This window comes from Canis lupus, chromosome 3 (assembly GCF_003254725.2).
Source record: "Canis lupus dingo isolate Sandy chromosome 3, ASM325472v2, whole genome shotgun sequence".
NCBI classification, from domain to species: domain Eukaryota; kingdom Metazoa; phylum Chordata; class Mammalia; order Carnivora; family Canidae; genus Canis; species Canis lupus.
In genome coordinates this window covers 72,593,615-72,613,366 of record NC_064245.1, presented here as the reverse complement: position 1 = coordinate 72,613,366, position 19,752 = coordinate 72,593,615, and positions in this window count along the sequence as shown.

Here is a 19,752-nt window from a genome sequence, read left to right as displayed (position 1 = left end):
AGAAACACAGGCAGAGGGAGAATCAGGCTCCATGCAGGGAGCCCTATGTGGGATTCAATCCTAGGACTCCAGGATCACACCTGGGCCGAAGGCAGGCGCTAAACCGCTGAGTCACCCAGGGATCCCCGTACTCAAGATTTTGAGGGCAGGAACAGCCAGAGATTTCCTGGAGGCAGTGATAATTCATACTGTGTCCTGAAGGATGAGCAGAAAAGCACAAGCGTAGAGAGGGTTTCGTTGCTGTACCAAGCACCATACTGTCTTAATTACTATGACTTTATAAAAGGTCTTTATAGGACAGGTTCCTCTATGTTATTCCTCTTCAGATTGTTTTGGTGCTTCCTAACCTTATTCTTTATCATTTCAATTTTATTTATTTATTTAATTTTAATTATTTACTTGTTTGTTTATATATGAGTAAGAGTACACCCAACATGGGGCCTGAACTCACTACCCCAAGATCAAGAGTTGCATGCTCTACTGACTGAGCCAGCCAGGCATCCCATTTTTAGTTTCAATTTTAGAATACACTTGTCAAATTTCACAGGAATCTCAATCGGATTTTCGTGCCTGCATAGAACTTAAGCCTCTTTCTTCTTATTGAATTATTACATATTCCTAAGTGGCAACTTTAAATTTTACCTTCCTCAAGAAGGCCTTCCCTTACTTCCTAGATAAAGTTAAATTTCCTTGCTATGTATTTCCACAGCATCCTGTACTTCCCATTAGTTAACATAAATCAGACTTAAAATTCTTTAGTCAAAGTCTGTCTCCTAGGCTAGAAAGTTCATAGGGACCACATCTGTCTAGTTCACCACAATATCCTCTAGCACATTCTAAAATAGTTCATGCTCAAGCCATACTTCTTTTTTTTTTTTTTAGATTTTATTTATTTATTCATGAGAGAGACAGAAAGAAGCAGAGACACAGGCAGAGGGAGAAGCAGGCTCCCCAGGAGGACCCTGATGTGGACCTCAATCCCAGGACTCCATGATCATGACCTGAGCCAAAGGCAGATACTCAACCACTGAGCCACCCAGGGGCCCCAAGCTATACTTTTAAAATTTTAAATTAAAAATGTAAAAGAGCGGGGGCCCCTGGGTGGCTCAGTGGTTGGGCAGCTGCCTTCAGCTCACGTCGTGATCCCAGGATCCAGGATCGAGTCCTGTATCGGGCGGTGGGGAGCCTGCTTCTCCTTCTGCCTGTGTCTCTTTTCTCTCTTTCTCTCTCTCATGCCTTGTCCATTTAACAGGAGAGAGATCAAAGAATAGTTAGTTGGTAAGACCTAACAGAGCACTCTTCTATTATTACATTCTTCTTCTGTTGTTATTATTAATGATCTATTACTGCTACTTCCTTTTCTTTGTAAAGTAAGAGATGAGGGGAGTCCATACTCATAAGCGAGAGGCAGCCGGATTGGAGGTGGGAGAAGAGCAGAGAAGAGCTGTGAAGAATGGACATGTGGACAGAATAGGGGAGCCAAAGACTCCCTGAGCAGTATTAAAGGTCCAGTGGATATTGGAGACCATGCATTCATACTGGTCTCAATCATACCAATCTGCACGGTATGGTTTTCTTCAGGTGTCCATAGCAGCACAGATCTACCTACAGATGATATTAAATGTTGGATTGATACAGGCTGGGATTTTTGCCAGACTGGTGCAGTGAAGGACAATCGAACCAATGAGTTCAAAATATTGGTCAAAAGCAGTTGAAAAGAAGAAAGGGAGACAAAGAGACAGACAGACTAGAGACTAAAAGGGCATTTGGTCTGGTTTGTGAGAGTTTTCTCTTCCAGGTTTCCCAGCTATGTTTCCAATCCATGGGTTTAAGAGATTCCCCTGCATCATTATGGCGAATTTTCTTTTTTGGCTAAAGGGAGTTGGAGGAGTTTCAGTTTCAAAATAGTCTTAACTAAGAAAATGTAATACAGACTCTTGTACTTCTCATACTGTGTTTTGTTTGTCTTGTTTTAGGGGGTTTAGATGTAATATAGAGCCAAAGTTGATCAGCTTTTCAAGCATTTGGGGCATTTCTGTTGAAATCATGTAACAGCTCTATTGCATAAAAGGCTCAGCATTCTGGCAGATGATTTCAGAGCCTCTGGGGCTTGGAGTCAACCAGTAGGGTTTGCAGGGATTCCTGCCTCCTTGTCTTACTGATCCTATTCAGAAACAGCCAGGACTTTATGCCTGGGGCTGCTGGGGTGGAGGGACAGATCCTTTGATTGGCTGAGGATCTTGCTCTGGGAAAAGGGGAATGTGAGCCCTCTGTTCTTCGCTATATGCAAGATCTTTCCTGACTTGTTTCCTATTGCAAAATGAATCACTCTTGAAGTAGGTCAGCAATGCCGCAGTCATCTGTCTCTTTCCAGGCTCTACCACTTCAAGATCATATCACCGAACCTTGTGTCTTTCTTCCCAAAGCCATCAGAGACAGGTTTACCAAAACATTTACCTTCTGTTTCCTACTTCATATAGACAATACTAGAGACTAACAACATGTTAGTTGGAGTTGTTTTTGGCTGCCTGTTTTTGGATTTACTTGATTGACATTTCTACAAGGCATTTAGTTTTAGTTTCCAACAACAATAACACGCAAGCAACTTTCAGTCTCCTTTTTTCAATTCCTCCTTTCAATTTAATAGGCTGCTCCCAAGGCAGGTTCTAAAACGAGTGCTTGGTATGCAGAAAAGGTTGTAATGTTATTAATTTAAATCCCATCAAGTGATATGTCATGATTTATTTAATTATTTCTCTGGACATTAGTTTATGTCCACGTTAGTGGACATTTAGTTTATTTTTGCTATTTGATTTTATAATTAATTACTGTAAAGGATATCTTTATGCATAAACATTTTTCTGTATTTAGAAAATATGGGATTCCTCCTCAATTTTCCAGAGTTTTCAATGTAAATATTATCTACTGCTAAGCCTGAAAGTGTAGAATGATATTTAACATCTGCCCCTTTTTTCCCCTCTGCTTAGTTTTCTTTGAATCTCTGATCTCTGTAAAATGCCTGTTAATTCCATTTTCTGCACTATCATTGCCATTTCTTCCCCACGTAGCCCTCCCTCCTGGAGGTATTTGTCTTCCTACTTGGATCTGTACTGATTTCTTTCTAGATCTACTACACAGCAGTCATCCTTGGACTATCCAGTTTCCCGGATCTGATGACTTATCTTTCTGGGTTTATTATTATAAATAATTTTGCTAGAGTGTATCCTCTATTTTGCTAGAATGTATCCTCTAATGCCATCCTGATGAAGAGTATAAACATTTTAATACTATGTATGTCTAAATATATCTAAGTTAAAAACAATTTTTTAATTCTGTATTTTGAGGACAATGATCCATTATCTTCTAGCATGTAGTGTTGTGGAGAAATTCAACATGATTCTCTCAATCTTCTGTTTATGGGTTTTTTTCCTTTGAAAGTTTCTAGAGTCATCTCTTTTTTGGTGTTCTGAAATTTCAAGTTGACATGTCTTAGTGTTGCTGTTTTATAAATTTATTATATTGAGCTTTCAGTATGTTCTTTTTTATTGACATACAATTGACACATAGATTATATTAATTTTAGGTGTACAACATAATGATTCCATGATTGCATGTTCAATATGCACTTTTAAACTGGAGACTTGGGATGTCTGGGTGGCTCAGTGGTTGAGTGCCGCCTTCCGCCAAGGGCATGATTCTGCAGTCCCAGGATCCAGTCCCACATCGAGCTCCCTGCATGGAGCCTGCTTCTCCCTCTGCCTGTGTCTCTGCCTCTCTCTGTGTGTGTCTCTCATGAATAATAAATAAATTAAATCTTTAAAAAAAATAAAAATAAATAAACTGGAGATTTGACCTTTAAAAAAAAAAAAAACAAAAGAAAAACAGGGCAGCCTGGGTGGCTCTGCAGTTTGGCACCGCCTTTGGCCCAGGGCGTGATCCTGGAAACCTGGGATCGAGTCCCAGGATGGGTTCCCTGCATGGAGCCTGCTTCTCCCTCCTCCTGTGTCTCTGCCTCTCTCTCCCTCTGTTTCTCTCATGAATAAGTAAATAGAATCTTTAAAAAAATTAAAAATTTAATAAAAAATAAAAAGATTTATTTATTTATTTGCGAGAGAGAGCATAAGTGGGAGGCAGGGGGAACAAAAGAATCTCAAGCCGACTCCACGCTGAGTACGGAGCCTAAAAGTGCTCCATCTCGCTACCCTGAGACCACACCCAAGCCTAAACCAAGAGTTGGTTGGATGCTTTATCAACTGCACATTCAGGTGCTCCATTGATCTTTATCTCTGGGAAATATTCTTGTGCTATTTCCTTATAATTTTGTTCCCAACGTCCTCTCTTTGGGGAACTCTTTTATTTAGATATTGAAACTCTGGGATTAATACTTTAATTTTGTTATCTTTTTTACTTACCCTCATTTTAAATTTTTAAAATCACCTTTTGTTTCTAATTTTTCTCCCTCCCCCCATTTCATTTCTCTCCTTCTCTTTCCTTCCTTCCTTCTGAAAGGATTTAGTCTTATTTCATGGAATTAAAATCTTATCTCCCTGATAATATTAATTTACTTTTACCATTTGCATTATCTGTTTCCTCTGAGTTCTTTTTCTCCTCCTTTGGTTTATTTGTTTTGGCCTCTGTCTTTATTGTTGGAAGCTTTCCTCGAAGATCTGGTGATCCTTGGATGTTTGTTCAGGTTTTTAAATGAATCACTGCAAAGCTGATTGGAAACTGTGTGAGTGGGCAGGTCTTGTTAGTTTGTGGGCTTATTTTTAGATTGAGGAGGTAGTCAGGCAGCTTGTGGGTGTGGGTGTGGTCCCCCAAATGTCAGTATGTGTAGGTACTTTCTCTGTAGCAATTTAGTTTATGGAGAGAGAGCCTCTAATCTGCTGCCTGAGAAAGATAAACCTGGCTGGTGGTGCCTCTAACACAGGGTGAGGTAAGGAACTGAAGAGCCTCACCATTCAGTGGGCAGACTTTAATTAAAGCCTCATCCTGCCCTTTTCCTGCCTGGTTCTCCCCCAAAGTCTCTTAGGTTGTTTCTCCCCAATAAAGTACTTGTAGAAGTTGGGGAGGGGTGGTTGCTTGACTGATAGGAGTGGAGGAAGGCTTGTAGGGCTAACTGCTTCTTTTTTCAGTTTTTTTTTTGGACACCTCTCATTGCTTTCAGTGCCCTATTCCTTCCAGGGTACAGGCTTCATTTGTTAACTAAGCCTTTCTGGAATGGGTTGTATTGCTGCTTCTTGAGAGCATTCTCCAACAAAGTTTGGTCTTTCCTGCTCTGCTAATTTTTTTTTTTTTAAGATTTTATTTTTCCATTTACGAAAGACACACAACGGGGAGACAGAGACATAGGCAGAGGGAGAAGCAGGCTCCTCGCAGGGAGCCCGATGTGGGACTTGATCCTGGGACTCCGGGATCACACCCTGAGCCGAAGGCAGAAGGTAACCGCTGGGCCACCCAGGCGTTCCTCTGCTCTGCTAATTTAGTTACCATTCCTTCTCCTGCTTTTTGTCTTCATATATTGTGGGTTGGGGGTACAGATATTTCCTAGTTTTGTTGAAAATGGAGTTAGTGGGGGTGGGACAGAAAAAATGGGGTTTGTGTTTCTGTTTCCCGTTCTGTTTAGAGATTTTCAAAGAAGAGATTAGAAAGGTCAATGCTCAGCCATCTTGATTCTGGAAATTGTGAAGGTGACATCCTAGCATTTGCCTTGATCACCACTATCCAAACTTACTTGAAAAAAATACAAAAGTTGGGATGCCTGGGTGGCTCAGTGGTTGAGGTCTGCCTTTGGCTCAGGGAATGATCCTGGGGTCCTGGGATCGAGTTCTACATTGGGCTCCCTGTGGGGAGCTTGCTTCTCCATCTGCCTGTGTCTTTGCCTCTTTCTGTGTGTCTCTCATGAATAAATAAATAAAATCTTTAAAAAACATACAAAGGGATCCCTGGGTGGCGCAGCGGTTTAGCGCCTGCCTTTGGCCCAGGGCGCGATCCTGGAGACCCGGGATCGAATCCCACGTCGGGCTCCTGGTGCATGGAGACTGCTTCTCCCTCTGCCTGTGTCTCTGCCTCTCTCTCTCTCTCTGTGTGTGACTATAATAAATAAATTTAAAAAAAAAAAAAAACATACAAAATTATTTTGAAAGCAATTCTGTCTGCATGTATTCTTTGCTCAGTGGCAATGCCAAGCAGTATTATGCCTAGCTATACTGGAGCCTGAGACAAAAAGGAAAATTAGTAATACCAATCCTATCTTATTTAAAGTCTTGATATTTTGTTCATTATGGGGGATTTTGTATCAAATTTGAGTTTTAAAAATATTGCATTCAAGTATTATTTGTCTTGATTACTGAGTTTTTAAATTTTATACCCTATTTGAGTGACTTCCTTGCTACATTCCTAGTTCTTAGAGGCAGGTATCACATACTTGATCAGCTGGTGTCCTTACCATAAACCACTACAAATAAACATATAATCTAAGTAAAAGCAGCCTGCTTGTTGTGCAAACTTTCGGCTTCAAGAGAAATTCCACAGTCAACTTTTCAACCAGTTTGCCTTTCTTAGAGCTTCTACATTTTCTTGAGTCCTCTCCTTTGTTTGGAGCAATAGTTGGTCTCTTCTAGGAAATATAGGGTTGCCAAAGTGAGTTCCTCCCAGTATAATTGAGATATCAGAATTTTATTGATACATGTTGCAAAATATAGAAGGACCGATGTGGCACTGCAATAATCAGGTCCGTGGCTTTTTCTACTAAGATGCTGTGACAGCAACAGAATCAGAAGCATTTCTTCCAATTTTTTTTTGGTGTTATTTGCTAAAAAATTTGTGATGAAGTAAAAGAAGTAAAACTTCTTCAGGTATTTCTATACCTACTATTAAATATGAGCTGGTGTTGGAAAAGGATCCTCCCTTCTTAATTACAAGATTTTTGTTGGCTAAGTGGAAGATCGAGGAGGAAGGTGTTTGGGCTGTTATGGGGCACGAGGATGAAATGAGAGTGAATTTTTTTATTCTTTTGAATCCTTATTTTAATTAGCTATGGTGGTGTAGGTGAGTCTTTTAGACCACTGTGCATTGCCACTTGGGGAACAGTCATGTTAAAGGTATAGGGGCAGAAAAATTTTCCTTTCTTCCCTTTTATGTTCTTTGCCTGGTCTGATCATCAAATTGACATAAGACAGATTAATAGGACAAAAACAAGTTAAATTTCCTATGTTCCAGAGCCCCAAAGATCTGAGGCTCAGGGCATGTGGGTAGTTGAGGCTCATATGCCATCCTCAGCTAAGGAATGGGAGAGTGGCCTGGGGCTTCAAAGGGGAGGAGGGTAATTCGCAGGTCGATAAGAAAAGCATGTTTGGTAATTAGCTGTTGTCCTGCTACACAGATAAGTCTGTCAGATAAAAAGTTGTCTCTGGTAATAACTGTCTTTCTGGGCCAGGGACCCTATCTAAATTCTCTTAGGGAGGAGCACCTGGTTACTCAGTGGTTGAGTGTCTACCTTTGGCTCAGGTGATGATTCTGGGGTCCACACAGGGAGCCTGCTTTTCCCTCTGCCTGCCTATGTCTCTACCTCTCTCTCTCTATGCCTTTCATGAACAAATAAATAAAATCTTAAAATAAATAAATAAATAATTTAGGTAGGTAAAGGAGAGGTAAAAGTTTGTCTTGGATCGAGTCTCAATTGACTTCAGCTCAAAATAACCCAATGCCAAAGTAGCACATTTTGGGGTGGCATATTCTACTTGCCTTCAGTCCTGCCTTTGAAACTTGGCCAAGAAGTTTCATAGTCTAGGGATGCCTGGATGGCTCAGAGGTTGAGCGTCTGCCTTTGGCTCAAGTCCTGATCCCGGTGTCTGGGATAGAGTCCCACATCGGGCTCCTTGTGGGGAGTCTGCTTCTCCCTCTGTCTCTGCCTCTCTCTCTCTCTCTCTGTTTCTCATGAATAAAAAATAAAATCTTAAAAAAAAAAGTTTCATAGTCTAGAAGTTGAGTTGGTAGATTGTTCTATCTCATTGAACTAATCTGTTACTACTAAGGATAGGTCACTTCACTTACACAGCTGTGTCTCATTTCAGGAAGCAAAGATGTGAGTGGGTTCCCAAAGTTAGAACTGTGGTTCAAACAGTCAAGTATTTAATAAAAGGATTTGTATGGAAACAAAAGAAAAACAAAGGAGCAGATTATCAGCGTCTGGGTTCCGAAGGCAGATAATCAAGAAACCTTTTATTTTTTTAAGATATTTATTTACTTATTTGAAAGAGAGAGAGAGAGAGAGGGAGAGCACTAGAGAGATAGAGAAAGCACCAGGGGAGAGCAGAGGGAAAGGGAGAAACAGGCTCTCTGCGGAGCAGGGGAGCCTGATGTGGGGCTCAATCCTAATACCCTGGGATCATGATCTGAGCCAAAGGTAGATGCTTAACCAACTGAGCCACCCAGGTGTTCCTGAGAAGCTTTTTAGATGTCAGGCTTGAAGCATCTTCAGATAGCATAAGAGCTGGCAGGGACAATCTGATAGATTTTCCTGGTTTGTGGTTTGATGCCTGTAGTATCTCTCTGAGTAGCCAGAGAGCAACAGGCATGAAGACTGTCCATACGTGAGCTGTTGTGCTGATTTCTCTGAAGCTTATAACAAGTTTTTTAGCTTTAGCTTACATGGCTTTGGGGAACGGTGGTGTTAGTTTTCAATGATTCCAAATCAGAAGGGTGAAAGAAAATTGAAATTAGTTTGGAGAGTTGTGGCCAAAAATTGGAGGAAACTAGAGGAATTCAGGATCTAGTCCATTTAGTATAGGTAGAAAACAAAACCTCAAAGACAATAACACTAGATTTTGTATCCACAAATATGTTTTACTGAAACATAATTTTTCTCTCTCTAATCACTCCCACTTTTCAAAGATAACCACAGTGAGATGAGTTTGTTTGCAAATTGAGTCTAGTTTCAATAACCTTGCAAATTGAGTCTAATTTCAATAAAGTTGGCCTAAAAGTGCACAAGAATAGTGATTGACCATATAGCCTCTTTTAAATCTGTTTTGCTGGGACTTTTCATTAGGAATCTCAAATTAGGGGGGGGAGGAGCAAGATGGCGGAAGAGTAGGGTCCCTAAATCACCTGTCTCCACCAAACTACCTAGAAAACCTTCAAATTATCCTGAAAATCTATGAATTCGGCCTGAGATTTAAAGAGAGACCAGCTGGAATGCTACAGTGAGAAGAGTTCGCGCTTCTATCAAGGTAGGAAGACGGGGAAAAAGAAATAAAGGAACAAAGGCCTCCAAGGGGGAGGGGCCCGCGAGGAGCCGGGCTGAGGCCGGGGCGAGTGTCCCCAGGACAGGAGAGCCCCGTCCCGGAGGAGCAGGAGCTGCACCGACCTTCCCGGGGGAAAGGGGCTCGCGGGGAGTTGGAGCAGGACCCAGGAGGGCGGGGATGCCCTCGGGCTCCCGGGGACAGTAACAGCAACTGCGCGCCCAGGAGAGTGCGCCGAGCTCCCTAAGGGCTGCAGCGCGCACGGCGGGACCCGGCGGGACCCGGAGCAGCTGAAGGGGCTCGGGCGGCGGCTCCGCGGAGGGGGCTGCGCGGCCCCGGGAGCAGCTCGGAGGGGCTCGGGCAGAGGAAGAGGCTCCGTGCGGAGGGGGCTGCGCGGTTCCAGGAGCAGCTCGGAGGGGCTCGGGCGGCGGCTCCGCGGAGGGGGCTGCGCGGCCCGGGAGCGCGAATCCAACAGCGCAGGCTCCGGAGCACAGGGCGCCGGGACACAGCCCAGGATCCCGCCTCCCCCGGGACAGGCAGAGGCCGGGAGGGCCCAGGACAGCGAGGACGCTCCTGCCCCAGCTGAGCAGATCAGCGGCCCCGCCCCGGAGCCTCCAGGCCCTGCAGACGGAGTTCCTGCCGGAGCTGAATCCAGGTTTCCAGACCTGGCCCCGCCACTGGGGCTGTTCCTCCTGCGGCCTCACGGGGTAAACAACCCCCACCGAGCCCTGCACCAGGCAGGGGCACAGCAGCTCCCCCAACTGCTAACACCTGAAAATCAGCACAACAGGCCCCTCCCCCAGAACACCAGCTAGACGGACAACTTCCAGGAGAAGCCAAGGGACTTAAAGTACACAGAATCAGAAGATACTCCCCGGTGGTTCTTTTTTTGTTTGTTTGTTTTTGTTTTTGTTTTTGTTTTGTTTTGCTTTTTGATTTGTTTCCTTCCCCCACCCCCTTTTTTTCTCCTTTCTTTTTCTTTCTCTTTTTCTTCTTTTTTTTTTTTCGTTTTTTTTTTCTTTTTCTTCCCTTTTTTTTCCTCTTTCTCTTTTCTTTCCTTCTTTCTCTCCTCTCTTTTTCTCTTTTTCCCAATACAACTTGCTTTTGGCCACTCTGCACTGAGCAAAATGACTAGAAGGAAAACCTCACCTCAAAAGAAAGAATCAGAAACAGTCCTCTCTCCCACAGAGTTACAAAATCTGGATTACAATTCAATGTCAGAAAGCCAATTCAGAAGCACTATTATACACCTACTGGTGGCTCTAGAAAAAAGTATAAAGGACTCAAGAGACTTCATGACTGCAGAATTTAGAGCTAATCAGGCAGAAATTAAAAATCAATTGAATGAGATGCAATCCAAACTAGAAGTCCTAACGACGAGGGTTAATGAGGTGGAAGAACGAGTGAGTGACCTAGAAGACAAGTTGATAGCAAAGAGGGAAACTGAGGAAAAAAGAGACAAACAATTAAAAGACCATGAAGATAGATTAAGGGAAATAAACGACAGCCTGAGGAAGAAAAACCTACGTTTAATTGGGGTTCCCGAGGGCGCCGAAAGGGACAGAGGGCCAGAATATGTATTTGAACAAATTCTAGCTGAAAACTTTCCTAATCTGGGAAGGGAAACAGGCATTCAGATCCAGGAAATAGAGAGATCCCCCCCTAAAATCAATAAAAACCGTTCAACACCTCGACATTTAATTGTGAAGCTTGCAAATTCCAAAGATAAAGAGAAGATCCTTAAAGCAGCAAGAGACAAGAAATCCCTGACTTTTATGGGGAGGAGTATTAGGATAACAGCAGACCTCTCCACAGAGACCTGGCAGGCCAGAAAGGGCTGGCAGGATATATTCAGGGTCCTAAATGAGAAGAACATGCAACCAAGAATACTTTATCCAGCAAGGCTCTCATTCAAAATGGAAGGAGAGATAAAGAGCTTCCAAGACAGGCAGCAACTAAAAGAATATGTGACCTCCAAACCAGCTCTGCAAGAAATTTTAAGGGGGCCTCTTAAAATTCCCCTTTAAGAAGAAGTTCAGTGGAACAGTCCACAAAAACAAAGACTGAATAGATATCATGATGACACTAAACTCATATCTCTCAATAGTAACTCTGAATGTGAACGGGCTTAATGACCCCATCAAAAGGCGCAGGGTTTCAGACTGGATAAAAAAGCAGGACCCATCTATTTGTTGTCTACAAGAGACTCATTTTAGACAGAAGGACACCTACAGCCTGAAAATAAAAGGTTGGAGAACCATTTACCATTCGAATGGTCCTCAAAAGAAAGCAGGGGTAGCCATCCTTATATCAGATAAACTAAAATTTACCCCAAAGACTGTAGTGAGAGATGAAGAGGGACACTATATCATACTTAAAGGATCTATTCAACAAGAGGACTTAACAATCCTCAATATATATGCTCCGAATGTGGGAGCTGCCAAATATATAAATCAATTATTAACCAAAGTGAAGAAATACTTAGATAATAATACACTTATACTTGGTGACTTCAATCTAGCTCTTTCTATACTCGATAGGTCTTCTAAGCAAAACATCTCCAAAGAAACGAGAGCTTTAAATGATACACTGGACCAGATGGATTTCACAGATATCTACAGAACTTTACATCCAAACTCAACTGAATACACATTCTTCTCAAGCGCACATGGAACTTTCTCCAGAATAGACCACATATTGGGTCACAAATCGGGTCTGAACCGATACCAAAAGATTGGGATTGTCCCCTGCATATTCTCGGACCATAATGCCTTGAAATTAGAACTAAATCACAACAAGAAGTTTGGAAGGACCTCAAACACATGGAGGTTAAGGACCATCCTGCTAAAAGATAAAAGGGTCAACCAGGAAATTAAGGAAGAATTAAAAAGATTCATGGAAACTAATGAGAATGAAGATACAACCGTTCAAAATCTTTGGGATGCAGCAAAAGCAGTCCTAAGGGGGAAATACATCGCAATACAAGCATCCATTCAAAAACTGGAAAGAACTCAAATACAAAAGCTAACCTTACACATAAAGGAGCTAGAGAAAAAACAGCAAATAGATCCTACACCCAAGAGAAGAAGGGAGCTAATAAAGATTCGAGCAGAACTCAACGAAATCGAGACCAGAAGAACTGTGGAACAGATCAACAGAACCAGGAGTTGGTTCTTTGAAAGAATTAATAAGATAGATAAACCATTAGCCAGCCTTATTAAAAAGAAGAGAGAGAAGACTCAAATTAATAAAATCATGAATGAGAAAGGAGAGATCACTACCAACACCAAGGAAATACAAATGATTTTAAAAACATATTATGAACAGCTATACACCAATAAATTAGGCAATCTAGAAGAAATGGACGCATTCCTGGAAAGCCACAAACTACCAAAACTGGAACAGGAAGAAATAGAAAACCTGAACAGGCCAATAACCAGGGAGGAAATTGAAGCAGTCATCAAAAACCTCCCAAGACACAAGAGTCCAGGGCCAGATGGCTTCCCAGGGGAATTCTATCAAACGTTTAAAGAAGAAATCATACCTATTCTCCTAAAGCTGTTTGGAAAGATAGAAAGAGATGGAGTACTTCCAAATTCGTTCTATGAAGCCAGCATCACCTTAATTCCAAAGCCAGACAAAGACCCCCGCCAAAAAGGAGAATTACAGACCAATATCCCTGATGAACATGGATGCAAAAATTCTCAACAAGATACTGGCCAATAGGATCCAACAGTACATTAAGAAAATTATTCACCATGACCAAGTAGGATTTATCCCTGGGACACAAGGCTGGTTCAACACCCGTAAAACAATCAATGTGATTCATCATATCAGCAAGAGAAAAACCAAGAACCATATGATCCTCTCATTGGATGCAGAGAAAGCATTTGACAAAATACAGCATCCATTCCTGATCAAAACTCTTCAGAGTGTAGGGATAGAGGGAACATTCCTCGACATCTTAAAAGCCATCTATGAAAAGCCCACCGCAAATATCATTCTCAATGGGGAAGCACTGGGAGCCTTTCCCCTAAGATCAGGAACAAGACAGGGATGTCCACTCTCACCACTGCTGTTCAACATAGTACTGGAAGTCCTAGCCTCAGCAATCAGACAAAGTTTCATTTGTATTTTATGCTTTTTGTATACTATTTAAGAAACCTTAGTGTAACCAAAGATCACAAAGATTACAAAGATTTCTCCTAAAAAAAAAAAAAAAAAAAGGAATCTCAAATTAGACTTTTTAAATAAAGACTTTATTTATATGAGTGAAAGAAAGAAAACACAAGATGGGGAAGAGTCAGAGAGAGACCTAGGACTCTGGGATCATGACCTGAGCCAAAGTCAGACAGTTTACTGACTGAGCAACCCAGGCACCCTCAGATTGGACTTTTAAAAGCCTCTCTCTTTTTTTTTTTTAAGATTCTATTTATTTATTCATGAGAGACACAGAGAGAGGCAGAGACATAAAGCAGAGTGAGAAGCAGGCTCCATGGAAGGAGCCTAATGTGGGACTCGATCTCGGTACTCTGGGATCACACCCTGTGCCAAAAGCAGATGCTCAACCACTGAACCACCTAGGCTTCCCTTAAAAGCTTCTTAATGCCAGGAAGCCTCTCTCTGTGTCTCTCATAAATAAATAAATAAAATCTTAAAAAAAAAAGGGGGGGGGGGAACCTTGGTGGCTCAGCGGTTTAGCACCGCCTTCGGCCCAGGGTGTGGTCCTGGAGACCCGGGATTGATTCCCACGTCAGGCTCCCTGCATGGAATGGAGCCTGCTTCTCCTTCTGCCCGTGTCTCTGCCTCTCTCTCTCTGTGTCTCTCATGAATAAATAAATAAAATCTTAAAAAAAAAAAAATGCTAGGAAACCAAGCCATGTATTCACCATTTGGCTTTGCCTACAATACCTATAAATTTGAGTAAATTACTTTCTTTTCAAAGTCCCCGAAATATTCTGAGGTTTCTGAGACTGCCAGGAAGTGGCTTTCCTCACTCACCTGTTAAGGCTATCAGGAAATCTGTAAACAAGGTACCAGGCCAAGTTTTTCAAGGGGTTTTGTTGGCTCCATAAAGTCAACCTTAGCCCTTAAAGCTGTCTGGTCATAACTGATTCTATGCACATTCTCAAAATAGACATTCCAGCCAAAGCCTTGGTAATATAAGTAATATTTCCAATTGTGTCTTGTAACAAGGACAACAGACTCTTACTGAATTTATGCAAATAATGAATTATTTTGCCATGAAGCGGAATCAAGAGTTTCTGAGTGCTGGGGGATCAGTTAAGGAGAAAACATAAATGTTTCATCTTTGTTACAAGCTACTATAAGTTATAGAGAGCTTACAAGAAAATGTTTCCTTAAATCTGGAAAAACAAAACATTAAGGAACCAGCAGTGTTTCAAACAAAAAGTCACAAAAAATTATAATCATCCTCCTCAGTTCATTCAGTCCCATTTAATTATATTTGTTCTGCTTGAGTCCAGGTATTTCTTAATTTTGGAAATTCTTCTCCAGTTCAGTTTATGATCAAAAAGTTATCAGAGGGACACCTGGGTGGCTCAGCAGTTGAGCAGCTGCCTCTGGCTCTGGGTGTGATCCTAGGATCGGGATCGAGTCCCACATCAGACTCCCTGCGAGGAGCCTGCTTCTCCCTCTGCCTATGTCTCTGCCTCTCTCTCCCTGTGTCTCTCATGAATAAATAAACAAATATTTTAAAAAAGAATCTATTCAGATCTTTAAAAAATAAATTATCAGAAACCTGTAGTTGTCAAAGTTCTTTCCATGAATCTTCTTGAACACTATTACAAAAGTATCAGAATAAGACAACAATAAATGACAAAAGACCTAAAACTAGCCATGGTTAAAGATCTGTTTATTTCTGTGACATACATTTTAAGATAATAACTAAGTTATGACTAAGTTATACCAGGACATAATCAGATTTCTTGGCATTTTATACAAGATCAGGAACACTTATATTAATAACATATATCCACACAAACATAATCTCAGAAGATTTAGCATCAGTTATTTGAGAATGCTTCCCATTAAATTTAACATAACAAAAAAGCCTAATTAGTGTAACATCTCTCTCTCTGTAATGAGAGAGAACAAATCTTTGAGATGTTCCAGGAACCCCTGGAAAATCCTAAAGTTAGTTCAAGGTCAAAAAGACTCCATTCAAATGGAATTTGATTTTCTGAAGTTTGTCAAAAATATCAAAAAGTTTTAAAACATCTGTCAAAATAGGATCATAGGTTACTATGAAAAAATACTAATTAGTTACCCATTTAACAATAGTGACAATAAAAGATTCTGCAGGGGATCCCTGGGTGGCACAACGGTTTGGCTCCTGCCTTTGACCCAGGGCGCGATCCTGGAGACCCGGGATCGAATCCTGCATTGGGTTCCCGGTGCATGGAGCCTGCTTCTCCCTCTGCCTGTGTCTCTGCCTCTCTCTCTCTCTCTCTGTGACTATCATAAATAAATAAAAATTTTTAAAAAAATTTTAAAGATTCTGCAGGCAAATACAAAAGAAAAAATAAATAATTGTAAAAAAAAAGCTTAGCTCTTTTAATAGAGAAGATTCAGTTTTCTTTTTTTATTTATAAGATTTTATTTTATTTTTTAAAAGATTTTATTTATTTATTCTTAAGAGGCACAGAGAGAGAGGCAGAGACATAGGCAGAGGGAGAAGCAGGCTCCCTGCAAGGGCATCACGCCCTGAACCAAAGGCCGAAGGCTCAACTGCTGAGCCACCCAGGCATCCCATAAGATTTATTTTTAAATAATCTCTACACCCAACGAGGGGCTTGAACTTTCGATCCCAAAATCAAGAATTGCATGCTTTACCAACTGAGCCAGCCAGGCACCACAAGATTTAGCTTTCTTAAGCAAAAATTGGGTAAAGACAACACGAGAGATTATTTTGACCAAAAGAACTCTTTTGTTTTCTAGGCAGATTACTTTAACAAGTAAAGAAAAATGTATAATCTCCTATTAAGAGCAGACCAATAGTCTAAAAAATGTTGTCTTTTTAACAGAGAGAAAGTTAAATTCTAATTTTGCACGAGCTTACTTTTCTTATTAAAATTCATTCACTTAATTAAATCTATTTCAGACTTAGCCAGTCCTGACCATGCATAAAATTTCTAAGGATTTTGTCTCCGCAAACCTACAATTTTTAGATTTTGTCTTATGTTTTCCCTTCTTTCCCATTTTGAAATAACCAGTCTCTCTTTAGGACAAAACAAAAATGCATTTCTCTTCCTCATACCTCTTTTTTTAAAGAAAAAAAGATTTTATTTATTTATTCATGAGAGACACAGAGAGAGAGAGAGAGAGAGAGAGAGAGTGCTCGCGAGACACAGGCAGAGGGAGAAGCAGGCTCCATGCAGGGAGCCCAATGTGGGAGTCAATCCCCAGTCTCCTGGATCGCACCCCGGGCTGAAGGCGGCGCTAAACCACTGGGCCACCGGGGCTGCCCTCATACCTCTTTTATTGAAAACACACATAGGCATACACACACACAAGAAAACACACATTCTATTTTACTTGGGTCCTTAGATGTTTGCCCTATTATTTCTAGTAGATTTAATTATATATATTAGAATTTTTTTAACAAGGAGATAACATTTAAAAAATGTTTTAATTCCAGTATAATCAACATACAGTGTAATATTAGTTTCAGGGGTACAATATAGTGACTCAACAATTCTATATATTACTTAGTACTCGTCATAATAAATGTACTCTTTAATCCAATCACATATTTCACCCATCACCCCGTCTGCCTCTCCTCTGGTAATCAACAGTTTGTTCCCTATATATGTTTTGGGGTTCCTGGGTGGCACAGTTGGTTAAATGTCCAATTCTTGGTTTCTGCTTCTGTCCTGATCTCAGGGTCATGAGATTGGGCCCCACGTCAGACTCTGCACTCAACACAGAGTCTGCTAAAGTTTCTTCCTCCTTCTCTCTCTCTACCTCTCCCCTCCTCCTTCACTCTGTCTCTAGAATCAATAAATAAATCTTTTTTAAAAAAGAGTCTGTTTGGGCAGCCTGGGTGGCTCAGCGGTTTAACGCTGTCTTCAGCCCAGAGCATGATCCTGGAGACCTGGGATCGAGTCTCATGTCGGGCTCCCTGCATGGAGCCTGCTTCTCCCTCTGCCTGTGTTACTGCCTCTCTCTCTCTCATGAATAAATAAATATAATCTTTTAAAAAAAAGTCTGTTTTTTTAAGTTTTCTTTTTTCTTTGTTCATTTGTTTCATTTCTTAAATTCTGCAGGAGTGAAATCGTATTTGTCTCTAACTTATTTCACTTAGCATTATACTCTCTAGATCCACCTGTCATTGCAAATGGCAAGATTTCATTCTTTCCTATGACTAATATTCCACTGTATATATACATCATCTTTTTTTTCAAGATTTTATTTATTTATTCATGAGAGACAGAGAGAAAGAGAGAGGTAGAGACACAGGCAGAGGGAGAAGCAGACTGCCCACAAGGAACCTGATGCAGGACTCTATCCCCGACCCCAGGATCACGCCCTGAGCCAAAGGCAGATCCTCAACCACTGAGCCACTCAGGTGTCCCAACATCATCTCTTTTTTATCCATTCATCTATTGATGGACATGTGAACTACTTCCATATCTTGGCTATTGTAAATCATGCTGCTATAAGCATGTATCTTTTTGAATTAGTGTTTTCATATTCTTTGAGTAAATATCCAGTAGTGGAATTACTGGATCATTTGGTAGTTCTATTTTTAATTTTCTGAGAAATCCCCATTCTGTTTTCCACACTGGCTGCATCAGTTTGCATTCCTATCAACAGTGCATGAGTATTTCTTTTTCTTTACATCCTTGCCAACACCTGTTGTTTCTTGTGTTTTTAATTTCAGCCATTCTGACAGGTGTGAGATGATACCTCATTGCAGTTTTGATTTGCATTTCCCAGAAAATGAGTAATGTTGAGCATCTTTTCATTTATCTTTTGGCTATCTGTATGTCTTCTTCAGAGAAATGTCTGTTCATGTCTTCTGCCCATTTTTAAATTGGATTATTTGTTTTTTGGGTGTTGAGTAGTATAAATTCTTTATTTATTGTAGATACTAACCCTTTATCAGATATGCCATTTGCAAATATCTTCTCCCATTCAGTAGGTTGTCCTTTAGTTTTGTTGATGGTTTCCTTTTGTTGTGCAGAAGCTTTTTATTTTGATGTAATCCCAATTGTTTTTATTTCTCTTGCCTGAGGAGACATATCTAGAAAAATGTTGCTATCGCTGATGTTAGAGAAATTACTGCCTGTGCTGTCTTCTAGGATTTTTATGGTTTCAGGTCTCACATTAAGGTCCTTAATCCATTTTGTGTTTGTTTTTGTGTATGGTGTAAAGAAAGTGATCCACTTTCATTCTTTTCCATTGCAGCTCTCCAGTTTTTTCAATACCATTTGTTCAAGAGACTTTTTTCCTAGTGCATATTTTTGCCTCCTTTGTTAAAGATTAATTGACCATATATTCATGGATTGTTTCTGGGCTCTCTATTTTGTTCAACTGACATGTGTCTACTTTTGTGCCAGTACCATACTGTTTTGATTACTATAGCTTTGTAGTATATCTTGAAATCTGGGATTGTGATACCTCCAGTTTTGTTTTTCTTTTTCAAGATTGATTTGGCTATTCAGGGTCTTTTGTGCTTCCATACAAATTTTAGGATTATTTGTTCTAGTTCTGTGAAAAATGTTGTTAGTTTTTGATAGGGATTGCATTAAACCTATAGACTGCTCAATCCAAGAATAAGGAATATCTTTTTATTTGTTTGTGCCATCTTGAATTTCTTTCCTCAGTGTTTTGTAGTTTTGAGAGTACAAGTCTTTCACGTCTTTGGTTAAGTTTATTCCTAGATACTTTATTGTTTTGGTGCTATTGTAAATGGGATTGTTTTCTTAATTTCACTTTCTGCTGCTTCATTATTAGTGTATTGAGTGCATCAGATTTCTGTATAGTGATTTTGTATTCTGTGATTTTACTGAATTCAGTTATCAATTCTGGTAGTTTTTTGGTGGAGTCTTTTTTTTAAGATTATTTATTTATTTATTCATCAGAGACACACACAGAATGAGAGAGAGAGAGAGAGAGACAGAGAGACAGAGAGACAGAGACACAGGCAGAGGGAGAAGCAGGCTCCATGCAGGGAGCCCGACTTGGGACTCGATCCTAGGTCTCCAGGATCAGGCCCTGGGTTGAAGACAATGCTAAACCACTGAGCCACCTGGGCTGCCCTTTGGTGGAGTCTTTAGGGTTTTCTGTATATAGTATCTCATCTCATGTCATTTGCAGATAGTGGGAGTTTGACTTCTTCCTTATCAATTTGGGTGCCTTTTATTTACTTTTTTTCTTGTTTGATTGCTATGGCTAGGATTCCCAGTAATATGTTGAATAAAAGTGGTGAGTGTGGACATCTTTGTCTTGTTCCTGATCTTAAGGTAGAAGTCCTCAGTTT